This window comes from Suncus etruscus, chromosome 1 (assembly GCF_024139225.1).
Source record: "Suncus etruscus isolate mSunEtr1 chromosome 1, mSunEtr1.pri.cur, whole genome shotgun sequence".
Taxonomy (NCBI): Eukaryota; Metazoa; Chordata; class Mammalia; order Eulipotyphla; family Soricidae; genus Suncus; species Suncus etruscus.
This window is the reverse complement of record NC_064848.1, coordinates 25,061,246-25,072,752: the sequence shown is the minus strand read 5'-3', so window position 1 is coordinate 25,072,752 and position 11,507 is coordinate 25,061,246. Positions and strand designations below refer to the sequence as shown.

General features: G+C 37.3%; 1 non-coding gene across 1 annotated transcript; it reads left to right on the top strand.

The window, feature by feature from the left end:
- Window positions 1-208: 208 nt before the first annotated feature.
- LOC125996042 (U6 spliceosomal RNA) lies at window positions 209-315 on the top strand. The gene has a single exon (XR_007491205.1). It is a non-coding gene; the product is annotated as a U6 spliceosomal RNA (small nuclear RNA).
- Window positions 316-11,507: the final 11,192 nt, after the last annotated feature.

Genomic DNA, 11,507 nt, shown 5'->3' with positions numbered 1-11,507 from the left:
CCAATTAACATATAGACTTGTCTGTGTGTATATTGGTAAACAAAAGTGAAAAATTTTATTCAAGAATGATAAAGTTTTTGAATCATAGACATTCAGTGTGACTGAATAGTTCATAGAAATTCATTTATTTTGATAACACTAAAATACTAACTTTTTTTTTACAAATACTATCAGGATGTTGAGGCGAAGCATCTTCAAAGTAACTTGTGTGCTCGCTTCAGCAGCACATATACTAAAATTTGAACGATACAGAGAAGATTAGCATGGCCCCTGCACAAGGATGACACGCAAATTCGTGAAGCGTTCCATATTTTTTTAAAAAGAAAAAAAAAAGTAACTTGTGTTTATGTCAACTAGATTTTCCTTTCTTTCCTAGATTTTCTTAATATTTGTGAAATAAATGGATGATAAAATTTAAGGAATAATTTATAGTGTTCAAATAAATGTCTCAGGGAGTTATACAATAACTTATAGAGATATTGATGCCATAAAGTCAAGTGCAATAACTTTAGGGAACTATGATATCTTGGCCTCAGACATGGTGTCTGGCTGAAGAGTGTTGAGAAAATTTATACTAATCCCTAAACTCTAAAGATAATTTTTCCACCCACTTTTCTACAGACCCTGAAAAATCTCAATCAGTTATCAATCTGTGATTGATTTATTGGAGTTCTGGAACAGTAGAAAAGCACAGAGCTTTTTGAAAAGCAGCTGATTCTGAATAAGCTATTCAGACTTTAGAAAAGTAACTCACTTTTCTGGTTCTCCTACTACAAAATAGAGAGAAAACTATTTTCCTAAGAATTATTATAAAGATTCAGTGAGATTATCTAACTTTTTAAGTACTTAAAATGCTTGATTTATCATCTTAGTTCTCTAAATTTTCCTCAAAGACTTTAGGAGATGAAAAGAACCATTTAGTTGTCCAGTAAAGACTCCAAGAATATTAAGAATAATGCTATAGTGTAGAAAAAGCAAGTCACATTTTTACTACTTCAATACTTTGAAGGCATCAATAAAGGCATTGAAAGTTTGATAAGCATGTTATAAAATGAAATTACATCAAAAGCTTTAGACATTCTAGCCTGTCCTTCAGATTTAAGGATGGCATGATTCCCAAATCAGTTACTCATTTTTCTGCTCCTTAAAAACTTCAGAAAAAGAGCTTTTTACCTTAGCATAGCATCCAGGATTTGCCAGTCACAACAAAGCATAAATTCTTCCAAATATCTGCTGCAGTTGGCCTGATTGTGCCTTCATTGGAGACGGAAAAATACAGATAGTTTCATTTAAAATAAATGTTATGTTTGTTGGAAGAAAAGATTCCCTTCGCAAGACCTTAAAATAATTTTCACATTGAATATTTATGGGTTAATAAAATATCACTTTCAATAAGTGCAAAATAATCAGTATCAAATTTAAACAGATAGTATATCTGATTAAATACAAACATAAATATTGCTCTGATTGATATTTTTGTGTAAAATAGTTCTACTTTGTTTTCCTAAAAATATAGTTGCCTAAATTTCTGATGTTACTTTGAATGGTTGGCTTAATCTTAGTGATTGGAGAATATAAAAATGGAGACCCACAAGGAGGGAATTAAAAAGAAGAAGAATAAATGGAGGAGGCCATTGAAAATTTGTCTTGAAAATTGAAATTCAACAGCAAATTAAAATATAAATAAATCTGGATTATAATTACACTGAAATATACAAAACTGATGCTGGATAAAGAAGCAGTTTGTTTAAAGAAATTTTTATTGTAATACTTTATTCACTGGAAGCAACAGTAAAGCTCACCAATATTTTACATAAGTTTTACATATTTAATAAATATTCTACATTCTCTATATGCACCAATTTCTTGTTTGTTTGTATTTATATTGTTTTATTTAAGAACCCTGCTTTACATAGTTGCTCATAATACATTTGTTTCCAGCATTTCATGTCCCAAAATCAATCCCACCAACAGTGTATAACATTCCCACCATCGTTGTCCCCAGATTTCCACCCACCCCAAGCCTGCCTATTTGGCTGTCAAGAGATCATTTACTTTTTATTATGTTTTACCACTAGGTGGTAAAGAAATTATTGGAGAAAAAAATTTCAGCAAAAGAAAATTTGTGAACACTATTTTATCTCATAATGGGTTCCTTAAATAATTGTCTAAAGATTTACTATGTTGTTTGTTGCTAGTTAATCACTTTGTATTATTAGTTTTGTTTGTTAATCTTAGGTGGCTTCTATGCTATTTTAACATCTAAATTGGTACTAATACTGGGGTGTCAATATGAAAAATTTGGAGGTCCAGAATTCCAGGTTCTGTGGTTCACAAGGCTGTGGTGTGGAAAATGTCTGTGGCTTCCAGGGCTTCTGGAAAAATAAACTGAGAGACTTTACTCCAATAAGAGTGAGAAACCAGGGGGCCGGGCGGTGGCGCTGGAGGTAAGGTGCCTGCCTTACCTGCGCTAGCCTAGGAGACGGACCGCGGTTCGATCCCCCGGCGTCCCATATGGTCCCCCAAGCCAGGAGCGACTTCTGAGCGCATAGCCAGGAGTAACCCCTGAGCGTTACCGGGTGTGGCCCAAAAACCAAAAAAAAAAAAAAAAAAGAGTGAGAAACCAGAATACTGCTACACCTGGAGTTTGGTCAGTTAGGTATCTTTGCAGAGATCAGTGATAAAGTACTGAAGTTGGACCATGAGCAAGGCAGTGATTGTGGGTTGCAGTTGCAGCTGCCGAGAACTTATCCCTTCTCTCCTTCCAAGAGTGCCCCAGTTTTCAGCATGCATTCATTTCTTTGAATCATTTCTAAATAATAAGAATCACGCTTTATAATAGACTTTTGTTATTTAAACAGATCAAAGTACACTAGAACATATAGGCGATTAAGTACAAATGTCCTGTTTGCTTTGAAAGAAAATATTCATTTGATCAATTTGATTATTATTGAGTTTAGATGGTACCCCAAACAGATCTTCTAAAATGACAAATAATAGCTGGTATTTATTTAGTACTTATTATATGCCAGGCATTAAATAAGTTTGCAAGCATTAGCTTATTTATCTCTCACAAATCTCTGGGAAATACTAATTTTAGTTTGTTTTAAATATTTGGAAGCTGAAGTCAAAAAGGGTACATGAGATGCTGAAAGTCAGAGTCTGGAGGGAACACAGGATTGGAAACTATGTTGTCTAGCACTAATGTCTATAATCTTACCCACTTTACAACACCACAATATTTAGTGATATAATAGAGAGCAAATAGAGAAATTCTGATGTAAAGTCATGCTTGCTCAGTGAATTAGAGGTTGACCTAGTGTACTCTATGTTACAAAGATTAATTATTTGAGTGATAAGAACCAAGAAGAGGTATGTATTTTAACATGATAAATCATAAAGCTGGTCTTTCTAAATCCCAAAGTTGTTGTCCGGGCATATGTAAAAATATACTCTTGTGGGGCAGAGAGATAGCATGGAGGTAGGGTGTTTGCCTTGCATGAAGAAGGGTGGTGGTTTGAATCCCGGCATCCCATATGATCCCCTGAGCCTGCCAGAAATGATTTCTAAGTGTAGAGCCAGGAGTAACTCCTGAGCGCTTCTGGATGTGACCCCAATATATATATACACCCAATATATAATATATATACTCTTGTGCTTCAAAATAAGCGTAGAAAACATAACACAATACAATAAAAAATAAAAAATACCACCTCAACCACAGAAAACACAGTATTGTGAGATTCTTAGAACCTTGATTTTGCTACTATTATTGATTATTTTATAAAAAGGCAATCAGTCTTCATAAAATTCTTCAGTGCCAGATTAACAGAGGATATCATATTTTCCAGTAGAAAATTTGAAGATTCTCTGAGGTGACTCAGCTCAATGCTGAACTGGAATCCATTTCAAAATCCATTTTGAAAGGGAGAATTTGAGACAAAAGTATTAATATCAAGCAATAAGCAGGAATTATTAAACCAAGGCATTCTGAATCCTGTATTGAATATATCCAGACAACTTATAGAAATAAATCCCTGGAGACAGAATAAATACATTACCCCAGCCCTCATTTTTTCTGCTTTTTACTCTGAATACTCTATTAATTCCAAAGAAGAAAAATGGATCAAAGGACCAAAAACACCATCTACAGAAGATGAATTAAAACGACACTGAAGAAGCAGAACTGCTAGAACCACAAAGAAAGCCTTCATCATAAGCTCCATTCCTTGAGCTGCACAGTCACCAAGATCTCTAGATACAGAGGTCTGATTTTACCATCCATGATGAAGCAGAAGTCTTCCATACACCACAAAAGCACCAAAAGGAGAGTAAATGATCATGCAAGGAGTCTATAGTTAATCCCATGACAGTATACTTCAGGGATGGAAAAACCCTGTATCTCCTAGGCCAAGGGAATTCCCTCTATAATATCCCCAATAGTTACTGTGCCTATGTAGGGGGGAAAAGGAAAAGAAAAAAGCACAAAATAATCATTTTTCACATATATATTTATTGATTGATTGTTTTTTGACGTCCTTATTTTGGTGTAGATATTGAAGTTGATGTCTCCCTTTTATTTTATATTATTTTATCTTATCTTTTTCTTTTTGCACTTCAGCATGATTTGGTTTCAGAACTGAGACTATTGTGTGGTGCTTCTCTTTATTGCTGTAGGGCTCACTGGATATTTAATTTGACATTTATTTTTGTATGGTTATGGTATTTCAATTACCCTTTTCATGTCCTCTCTTAAACTGAGGTTGATAGCCACTAGAAGGAATCCACCCATTTTCAGCATATTTTAATTTTTTTAAATTTTTTTCTTATTCTTTACCCCATTCTATTGCTTTTCTTTCCCTCAAACAAAACCACATAACTCGATTTATCTAGCTTAGCCTCTCAAATAGAAGGAGAAACAAGGGAGGGCACCAGGACCAAACAGATGTATAATCACTGATAGTAAGCTAGACAAAGAGGGGACCATACTCTAGCAGCCAGGAGGGGTAATGGTGGGGGATATGGGTTGCAGAAAGGGAACATGGAAGGGGGAGGACAAATTTGGTGGTGGGTATTCCCCTGATTCAATGTTAATATGTACCTAAAATACTAATGTGAAAGATATGTAAGCCATTATGATCAAAAAAAAAGAAAAAAAGAAAAAGAACATGGAATAGCAGTCCCAAAATACACTAGTCTAAACTGAATTCTGGGAAATTTAGAATTCTGAAAAAAGTTGGACAGAAACACTTTCAAACTATAGTCTCAGCTTGTTTTCTCTTTAGTCTCTTGAGGCAAAAGCATTGCTAAGAAACAAAAGATAAAAAATTTAAATATGGAAAAACCGGCAAGGCTTTGCAAAAGCCGCTCCCTGTGTGTGACACCAGGCGGGGAAAATCCGTGAAAGTACACCGGCCCAGTGGGGCCCAACTGTGAAAAACTGTGAGTGTGACCTGTCTATGTCTGTCTACTGTCCTCTTGCATGAAACTCTTGCGAGTGGGGCAAAAAGAGGCTCCAAAAACCTCGCTCGCCCAGATGCCATTTTCAGGGAGGGACTACAGAGCATGAAAACCGGCAAGGCTTTGCAAAAGCTGGCTCCCTGTGTGTGACACCAGGCGGGGAAAATCCGCGAAAGTACACCGGCCCAGTGGGGCCCAACTGTGAAAAACTGTGAGTGTGACCTGTCTATGTCTGTCTACTGTCCTCTTGCGTGAAACTCTTGCGAGTGGGGCAAAAAGAGGCTCCAGCGGAGCACTTTGGCTCCGCTTCGCTATGTGGCCATGCACTCTTTCTAAGAACTCCATTGCAACAAGAAGGAAAAATCACACTAAGAACGGCGCTATATCACAGAAGCAAACATTTCTCTCCAGACTGTCTTCTCTGTTGCATGCTCGGGCCTAAGATTTGACCCAGTGTAGAGGCTTCATCCACGGAGGACCCCCCTCCCTTAGAGGCAAGTCAGCCCATCCAGAAAGGGAGGAGCCAGAGGAGTGTGCTGCCTGCATCATATAGACAATGAATACCACCACAACACGTAGAAAAACCCACAATACAAGTGTGACAATGGGGAAACAACGCAGGCCAGCATCAGACATAGAGAATGAAGATGACAATTCTGAGGACCAGATAATGACCAACCAACTAATCAACATCTCAGATAAGGACTTTAGACTAGCAATATGGAAGATGCTCAAAGATCTCCAAGAAACCATGGATCGAGTTGAACAGAACACTAATAAGAACCAAGAAAATATGAAGACAGAAATCACAAAACTCCAAACTGAAATAACATGTCAACTAACAGGACTGAAAAAGTCAGTAAACGAAGTGAATGACAAAATGGATAAGCTCTGGGACAGGGAGGGTATCAGAAGCTGAGAATAGACTTGGTGCTGTGGAAGATGAGATACATAACAATTCCATACAGCAGGAGAGATTGGACAAAAAACTTAAAGCAAATGAGCAGACAATGGAAAAATTAGTCAAAGAATGGGAACAGATGAAAATAGAAGTCTATGATAAGATCAACAGAAACAACTTAAGAATCATTGGAGTCCCAGAGACCCAGGAAGAAAATTTCCAGGAAGAATCAACGGTCAAGAACATCATTAAAGAGAAACTTCCAGAGTTAAAGAATATATGTGATCAAATCCTGCATGCCCGAAGAGTACCAACCAAAAGAGACCCCAGAAAAACCACCCCAAGACACATCCTAGTCACAATGACAAATCCCACAGATAGAGACAGAATTCTGAAAACAGCAAGATCAAAAGGGGAAATCACGTTCAAGCAAGCTTCCCTGAGATTTACAGTAGACCTGTCACCAGAAACACTCAATGCCAGAAAGCAGTGGTGGGATATTGTGACAAGACTGAATGAAATGAATGCTTCACCCAGAATACTATACCCAGCAAAACTCACTTTCCGGTTTGACGAAAGAATACATGGTTTCACAGACAAAAAACAGCTCAGAAACTTCACAGACACAAAACCAGTCTTAAGAGAAAAACTGAAAGACCTAATCTAAGACAAGACTACCCAAAAGACACACCAAATTTTGAAATAAAGATGGCGTTAAATCCCAGGACAATTCTTTCTCTCAACGTCAATGGACTAAATGCACCAGTTAAGAGACACAGAGTGGCTAAATGGATCAAAAAACTCAATCCAACCATCTGCTGCCTACAAGAAATGCACCTGAATAGTCAGAACAAACATAGATTCCAAATAAAAGGCTGGAGAAAAATTATCCAAGCAAACAACACCCATAAAAAAGCTGGAGTGGCCATACTAATATCAGATAATGCAAACTTTATACTCAGGAAGGTTGTAAGGGACAAAGATGGACATTTTATATTAATCAAGGGGTACGTAGAGCAGGAAGAATTCACTCTCCTAAACATATATGCACCAAATGAGGGGCCAGCAAAATATTTAATACAACTGTTGACAAATCTGAAAAATAATATCAACAACAACACAATAATTGTGGGGGACCTTAACACGGCTTTGTCAACACTGGATAGGTCAACCAGACTGAAACCCAACAAGAATATACTAGACCTGAGGAGAGAAATGGAAGAAAGAGGCCTAGTGGATATATATAGGACACTCCATCCCCAGAAACCTGGATACACATTCTTCTCCAATGTACATGGGACATTCTCCAGGATAGACTACATGCTGGCACATAAAACATACCTCCATAAGATCAAGAGGATATAAATTTTGCAGACTACCTTCGCTGAACACAAGGCTCTGAAATTATTTGTGAACTCCAAAGGGACTCAGAAGAAACACTTTAACACCTGGAAGTTAAACAGCCTCATGCTCAATAACCAGTGGGTCCGAGATGAAATCAAGGAGGAAATCAAAAGGTTCCTGGAAACAAATGACAATAAAGACACAAACTATCAGAACTTATGGGACACAGCAAAAGCAGTACTGAGAGGAAAATTTATAGCTTTGCAAGCACACATCAGGAAGGAAGAAGGAGCTTACCTGAATAGCTTAATGACACAGCTAATAGAACTAGAAAATGCTCAACAAAAGGACCCAAGAATAGGAAGACAGAAGGAAATAACAAAGCTGAGAGCAGAAATCAACGAAGTGGAAACTCAAAAAACAATCCGAAAGATCAACGAAAGCAGAAGTTGGTTCTTTGAAAAAATAAACAAGATTGATAGACCACTGGCAAACCTAACAAAGAAAGAGAGAGAGAGAAACTTGATAACTCGTATCAGGAATGAAAAAGGAGAGATCACGACTGATATGACAGAGATTCAAAGGGTAATCAGAAACTACTTTGAAAAACTCTACTCCACTAAAAATGAGAACCTGGAAGAAATGGATAAATTCTTGGACTCTTATAATCTTCCACAGTTGAAGGAAGAGGATGTAGCATATCTAAACACCCCCATCACCATTGATGAAATTAAAACAGTAATAAAATGTCTGCCAAAAAACAAAAGCCCAGGTCCAGATGGATTCACTAATGAATTCTATCAAACTTTCCAAGAGGAACTACTGCCAATCTTGGCAAGACTCTTTCATGAAATTGAACAAACAGAAACACTTCCAAATAGCTTTTATGAAGCCAACATCACCTTGATACCTAAACCAGACAGAGATGCTACCAAAAAAGAAAATTACAGACCAATATCACTGATGAATGCAGATGCAAAGATCCTCAACAAAATCCTGGCAAATAGGATTCAATGCCTCGTTAAAAAGATCATCCACTACGATCAAGTAGGTTTCATCCCAGGAATGCAAGGCTGGTTTAACATCCATAAATCTATCAACATAATACACAACATCAATAACAAGAAAAATAAAAACCACATGATCATATCAATAGATGCAGAGAAAGCATTTGATAAGGTCCAACACCCATTCTTGATCTAAACTCTCAGCAAGATGGGAATGGAGGGAACCTTTCTCAATATAGTGAAGGCCATCTACCACAAGCCAGTGGCAAATATTATCCTCAATGGAGAAAAACTAAAAGCCTTCCCTCTAAATTCTGGCACAAGACAAGGCTGTCCTCTCTCACCACTCCTATTCAACATAGCACTGGAAGTACTTGCTATAGCGATTAGGCAGGAAAAGAATATCAAGGGAATCCAGATAGGAAAGGAAGAAGTCAAGCTCTCACTGTTTGCAGATGACATGATACTCTACTTAGAAAACCCTAAAGACTCTATCAAAAAGCTTCTAGGAACAATAGACTCATATAGCAAGGTGGCAGGCTACAAAATTAACACACAAAAATCAATGGCCTTTCTATACACCAATAATAATAAGGATGAAATGGACATTAAGAAAACAACCCCATTCACAATAGTGCCACACAAACTCAAATATCTTGGAATCAACTTGACTAAATATGTGAAGGACCTATACAAGGAAAACTATAAAACTCTGCTCCAAGAAATAAGAGAGGACACACGGAAATGGAAACGCATACCCTGCTCATGGATTGGCAGGATTAACATCATCAAAATGGCAATACTCCCCAAGGCATTATACAGATTTAATGCCATCCCTCTAAAGATACCCATGACATTCTTCAAAGAAGTGGATCAGACACTTTTGAAATTCATTTGGAACAATAAACACCCTCGAATAGCTAAAGCAATCATTGGGAAAAAAAATATGGGAGGAATTACTTTCCCCAACTTTAAACTGTACTACAAAGCAATAGTTATCAAAACAGCATGGTATTGGAATAAGGACAGGTCCTCAGATCAGTGGAATAGGCTTGAATACTCAGAAAATGTTCCCCAGACATACAACCACTTAATTTTTGATAAAGGAGCAGGAAATCCTAAATGGAGCAGGGAAAGCCTCTTCAACAAGTGGTGTTGGCACAATTGGATAGCCACTTGCAAAAAATTGAACTTAGACCCCCAGCTAACATCATGTACGAAGGTAAAATCCAAATGGATTAAAGACCTCGATATCAGCCCCAAAACCATAAGATATATAGAACAGCACATAGGCAAAACACTCCAGGACATTACAGGCATCTTCAAGGAGGAAACTGCACTCTCCAAGCAAGTGAAAGCAGAGATTAACAGATGGGAATATATTAAGCTGAGAAGCTTCTGCATCTCAAAGGAAATAGTGCCCAGGATACAAGAGCCACCCACTGAGTGGGAGAAACTATTCACCCAATACCCATCAGATAAGGGGCTAATCTCCAAAATATACAAGGCACTGACAGAACTTTACAAGAAAAAAACATCTAACCCCATCAAAAAATGGGGAGAAGAAATGAACAGACACTTTGACAAAGAAGAAATACACATGGCCAAAAGACACATGAAAAAATGTTCCACATCACTAATCATCAGGGAGATGCAAATCAAAACAACAATGAGATACCACCTCACACCCCAGAGAATGGCACACATCACAAAGAATGAGAATAAACAGTGTTGGCGGGGATGTGGAGAGAAAGGAACTCTTATCCACTGCTGGTGGGAATGCTGTCTAGTTCAACCTTTATGGAAAGCGATATGGAGATTCCTCCAAAAACTGGAAATCGAGCTCCCATACGATCCAGCTATACCACTCCTAGGAATATACCCTAGGAACACAAAAATACAATACAAAAACCCCTTCCTTACACCTATATTCATTGCAGCACTATTTACCATAGCAAGACTATGGAAACAACCAAGATGCCCTTCAACAGACGAATGGCTAAAGAAACTGTGGTACATATACACAATGGAATATTATGCAGCTGTCAGGAGAGATGAAGTCATGAAATTTTCCTATACATGGGTGTACACGGAATCTATTATGCTGAGTGAAATAAGTCAGAGAGAGAGAGAGAAAAACGCAGAATGGTCTCACTCATCTATGGGTTTTAAGAAAAATGAAAGACACCCTTGTAATAATAATTTTCAGACACAAAAGAGAAAAGAGCTGGAAGTTCCAGCTCACCTCAGGAAGCTCACCACAAAGAGTGATGAGTTTAGTTAGGGAAATAACTACATTTTGAACTGTCCTAATAACGAGAATGTATGAGGAAAATGGAGAGCCTGTCTAGAGTACAGGCGGGGGGCGGGTGGGGAGAAGGGAGACTTGGGACATTGGTGATGGGAATGTTGCACTGGTGATGGGTGGTGTTCTTTACATGACTGAAACCCAAACACAATCATGTATGTAATTAAGGTGTTTAAATAAATTAAAAAAATTTAAATATGAATCTATTGCCAGGTAATGCAGCAAAACATTTTAGAAGTACTTAAGGGTCAAAATATCAAGCAACTATTCAAACAACTAACCTTCAAGCACACAAATGTCATCTATACTGAAAGATTGTATAAGCAAACCCTTAGAAGTACTACCCAATTGAGAACTTTCACTTTCAGACTCTTATAATTTTACATTGCCAAAAAAATAGTTGTTTGTAACAAAACTTAGTGAGATGACCTAAATGTGGTTAATATATCTACTCATTAAAAAAAGACTCTATAACAATTATTGTAGC